Here is a 5,521-nt window from a genome sequence, read left to right as displayed (position 1 = left end):
TTATCGGTGTTTATGATGCCGGCAGAGACTGCGTATGGTCAGCGAGTGTGCCACGCATGCCTGTGTATCTCACGTACTCGGCCATGCACAGTTTGTCTTTTTTTTTTTTTAAATCCCCTGCTCTGTTTCATAGTGGGGTTGTATATGGATTGCCGCCCATATGCAATGTATTGTGTATGGACAGCATTGCATACACTACCCGTACAAAAGTATAGGACTGGCGCTGTGTGGTATACCGAGGATTAGAGCATGCTGCAATGTATTTCTACCCGCGGTGTTTACACACTCATGTGCATGGATCAATGAAAGTTCATTGACTCCACTCACCATGTGTCACGCGGCTGTGCATCACACGCTTAATACACGGTGAGAAAATGCCCATTCACATGAGGCCTGAGTGTGGACTGCTCTAAGGGCCCTTTTACACCAAATGGTAATCTTTCAGATGTTCGTGGGATTCTGAACAATAATCGGCCAGTATAAAAACGGCAGCGACTGAAGGGTGAAGGAAAATCCACTCCTCGTTCAGTTTCTGCAGCCATAAAAATCAAACGACGATCAAGCTGTCTACTCTGAAGGCCCAATGTCCACCGGTGGATCTGATTTGTGGAATCAAGCTTCTCATAGGGAAACATGGGCGTCCGCAAATGAAATAAAGCATGCAGATTTGATTTGCGGAACTTTTGTTCCGCAAAAAAAAAATCGCAGCATGCTCCATTTCAACGCGGATACCGCACGGACGGCTTCCATTGAAGATACGCGGCCTGTCTGCAATTGAATTGTGGATTGGCGGTGGATTCTGTGGGAAGCAGGAGTTAGAAAAAAACTAAACTCATGTGCGCCGGACGGCGCTTCTGCACAAATCCGCAGGGAAGAATATGCAGACCCGGACGGGTAAATAGAAGACCCGCAGGGTCCTTGGCCGCGGGCAGGGTCAGATTGGGTGATTGTCCCGCGTGAGTTTTGTCTGATACCGAAATGGACATAACTTGCATATTTGTTAATTCACACAAGTACTTTTTTTCCCCCAACCAATAGCTCGAGTTAGAAAAATTGCTCCGTGTCCTATGTTTGTGCAGTTCTTCACGAATCGCCCATTGTTTTCCATGAGATTATTTTAAAAAAATGCACCGCAATCACATGCCATGTGATTTTCATGCAACTTTCATGCAAGTGTGAGGCCGCAGGTTCAGGCTTACTATAGTAATCACATAAAAATAATTAGGAAGAGCAGAGCAGGGAAAAACACAATAAACGCATATAGTTTTTACACACAAGAAAAAAACGTGGGAAAATGGCAAGAAAATAGCCCGATAATCGCATAGAAAAGTCATGTTTTTCACGGACCAAAAGCGCACCTGCCCTGTGTGAATACAGCCCTAGGCCGGCTTCATACGGCCGTACTTGCATGGGCCAATTTTGGGCATGGAATACTCAGAGAATATAACCCATGGATTTAAACGGATTCATTCACATTTCCATATTTTGCACGTGCATTTTGGTCATGCAAAAAAAATGTAACGTTCTATTTTTCTGTGTATTTGCACACCAAAATTCCCTGTTTAAGTCAATGGAGGAGGGGGGAGGGGTACGCAATATGCAAGGAGATGTGTGAAACACTGTGTAATTGTCCTGGAAAAAGAACTCTAGAAATGGCCTCTTCAATTAGTGCGTTCGTTTGCCGCACGCAAATGAACATGCCCCGCGGGGTTAAAGGGTACAGTAGAATACGCCAATGCGCACGCAAAAAAGCATTGTTCATTCAGTAAAAACGTAGCGCTCAGGCGTGCGCAAATGTGCTTCCACTCATGTCTACCTGGACTTACATGGACAAACTCTCCCGTCTTGTCCATACTATGTAAAGGTTGGTACAGTTACACGGTATAATCATACGACCTACATTCTAGTGAACTGCTGTGGGAAGTCGCTGGATGCTATGATACAGACTGAGGGGCAGATTTTCGTGTTGTAAGCCCTGCATCAATCTATCAGCGACAAATGTATTATGAGGCTGTTAATACATTTGTTTCATCTTGTGGCACCTCTGTGCCGGGTGAGAAACCAATGAAAGGTAAAAGCCGGCATAGTTTCTTGGATATAATCTGTGTGCCTCTATGCCCCTAAATCCGAGCTGACGTTCTGGAAAAGTGTCTGTGTACAGCGTAAATGTGCATGTGCACCAAAACTGTGACTGTTATGTCAGAATTCTGGTATCCAGCCATTAATAAATAGGCCCCTAAGTGCCTAACACTACAGGACGTACAGTTACGTCCTGCAGCAGTGGGGTATGTATGGAGAGAGATCGCAGGGCAATCTTGCCCCAAGCATCGGGGCTGCTGGCTGTTTCTCACAGCTGGCAGCCGCCCGCAGCAGCTCCGATAAGCATCTGATCGGAGCTGTTAACCCTTTAAATGCCGCTGTCAATTCTGATAGCGGCATTTAAATCCCCTGACTGCCCCCCTTGAGATCGCGGGTTGCCGTTCGAGTGTCATGGCAGCTGGGGGACCCAGCGCTGTCATAGCAGAATGCCTATCAAGCCGTGCCTATGGCATGGCTTGATAGAATGCCTGTCAGACCGCGGTATGATGTAATGCTATGGCATTACATTATACTGCCGGAGCGATCAAAGCATCGCATGTTCTTGTCCCCTCTGGGGACTAAAATAGAAAAGTAAAAATAAGTTTTCAAAAGTTTTACTAATTATTAAAAAATATAAAAAGTAAAAGGTAATAAAGTAAAGTAAAGTAAAACAAACAAATCCTTTTTCCATATTTAAACTAAAATAATATAAATAATAAAGCAAAAATACATATTTGTTATCACTGCGTCTATAAAAGTAACAGATTATTTACCCCGCATGGTGAACGTCGTCAGAAAAAAATAAAAATAAAGAACGCTAGAACTGTTCTTTTCTTTTGGTCTCCAAGAAAAAAATGTAATAAAAAGCGATCAAAAAGTTATATGTATTAAAAATGGCATCATTGGAATCTACAGGACGTCCTGCACAAAATCAGCCCTCGCACAATTATGTCGACGGAAAAATAAAAAAGTTATTGCGGTCAGAAGATGGCGGCAGAAAATAATTTTAAAAATTAAATATCTTTGAAAAAAAATGAGTGGTATAGAAATAAAAACCCAAAACCTATATATGTTTGGTATTGCAGTAATCGTTCTGACCCATAGAATAAAGTTATCAGCTCATTGTTGTTGCAGTGTGTACGTAGTAGAAACAAGATGCCTCAAAGATGGCGGAATTTCAGTTTTTTTCCCATTTTACTCCACTTGAAATTTTTTTAGTACATTATATGGTACGTTAAATAGCACCATTAAAAAAATACAACTCGGCCCACAAAAACCAAGCCCTCAAACGGTGATGGCGATGGATAGATAAAATAATTTTTTAAAAGGGCGAAGAAAAAACGAAAATGGGAAAAATATCTTTAACCCCTTCCCTCCCTATGACGTTAGGGTACGTCATTGGAGCAGGGTACTTCCCGCAAAATGACGTACCCTTACATCATAGGGATAGCGCGAGATCATGACAGATCTCGCTCTATCCGGCAGCGGGAGCCAGCTGTCAGTGATAGCCGGTCTCCCACTGCAACAGTGGGGGTGCATCTGAGATGTGGCCCCCGCTGTTAACCCCTTCCCTGCCGCGATCTATGTAGATCGTGGTATGGGAAGGGTTCACAGAGGGAACGCGATATAATTGCAGAGAGCCCGGCTAGTTCCATGGCAACAGGACGCCAGATACCGGCATCCTGTATTACCAGTGCCTGTGATCGCTGTAATGAGCGATAAAGCATTGCCTTATCACGGCGATCATCAGTGCTATGATGTAAGTCCCCGAAAGGGACACAAGTAATGTAAAAAAAAGACAAGAAAAATTTAAAAAAAATGTTAAAAAATGTTTTCTCATATTAGCATAAAAAAGGTAAAAAAAATTAAAATCCCACATATTTGGCATCCTTGCGTCCGTAACGACGTGTACAATAAGTTGAACACACTTTTTATTCTGCACGGCAAAAAGCGTTAAAAAAACGCTAAAAAACTGAAACAAAAATGCTAAATATTAGCATTTTGCCTTCCAAAAAACGCATTAAAAGTGATCAAAAAAGCCGTATGTACCCCAAAACGGTACCAATAAAAACTACAGCTCATCTCGCAAAAAGTAAGCCCTCATAGAGCTCCGTACATAGAAAAATAAAAAAGTTGAGGACTTTGAATGCAGCGATTTAGAAAAAAAAAAGATTTCCAAAGGGCTTTTATTGCAGAAAAGTGGAAAAACCTAAAAAAAATTAAGAATTTTGGTATTGTTGTAATCGTACCGACCCGCAGAAAAAAATGTAGTGTGTCATTTATGCTGCATGATTAACGCTGTAAGAAATAATGGCAGAATTGATGCGTTTTCTCTCCCTGCTATCATAAAAAAAATAATGAAAGTTTTATAATATAGTCTATGTATCCAAAAATGGCATTAATAAAAACTACAGTTCGCCACGCAAAAAACAAGCCCTCATACGGCTACGTCGACAGAAAAGTAAAAAAGTTATGGCTTTTGAAAAATGGAGATGAAAATCCGCCAAAAATCGTTGCGCCCTTAAGCCCAAAATAGGCCATGTCCTTAAGGGGGTTAAGGCATTAAAGGGAACTTGTGTAAAAACGTGCCACTTTTTATAGGCCAGCAGCTGTCGTAAAATGGATTATAAATTTGCACACACCTCTTCATGTATTAGTTACACCTTTTCAGAAATGTATAGGATTTCCGACCTGGAGTACATTTCTAGCATCATTTATGCATAATTTCACATAAATTTGCCGGTCCGGGGTGGCCATGGCCATCCTGATAAGTCTAGCCCACTTTTCAGAAAAGTGGCAGGAGCGGTGCAAAAAGCTTAAAAAATGCAAATCTTGGATAATGGTTGACATGTTCTACTTTTTATATTCAGTGGGGTTCTCAGAACTGTGGGAACTTCAGGTAAAAAAGTGTGCACCTCCAGGGAACATAGCATAGAAACGTGGGACCATGTGAGTATAAAACATACCTTCCCAGACTCCCCATTTCCTCAACTTTGAGTACCATACTGTAGTTTATGCAGTATAAAGGTGCTGGTAGATGCCCTTTAAGAACTTACAGCAGGTTTCTGCAGCACCCAGCAAGAGATAAGTCCAGTTTATGAGGCTCTGCTAACCCCACCTACCATCTGTGATTGACATGTTTTCTCAATAGGCAGTGTTATAGCTAAAAAATTGTCAATCAGGGCACATCAGTGGGGTTAGCAAAACCTCAAGAATAAACTGGCCTCATCACTTGCTGAGAGCTGCAGGAACAAGCTGTAAGTTCTTAAAAAACACTGCACATTACACCCTATAAGTAAGTGACAGCATGTTTGTCACTACGTTATACTGCCCTCAGTGAGAACAGCATGAAGTAAATGACAGGTTAACTGGGTAATCCCATCACAAAATATGAGATAATTTATTGATCGGTCCCCCAACAATCTCGAGATTTCAGCCCTGG

This window comes from Eleutherodactylus coqui, chromosome 3 (assembly GCF_035609145.1).
Source record: "Eleutherodactylus coqui strain aEleCoq1 chromosome 3, aEleCoq1.hap1, whole genome shotgun sequence".
Classification (NCBI taxonomy): domain Eukaryota; kingdom Metazoa; phylum Chordata; class Amphibia; order Anura; family Eleutherodactylidae; genus Eleutherodactylus; species Eleutherodactylus coqui.
This window is presented reverse-complemented; position numbering follows the sequence as displayed.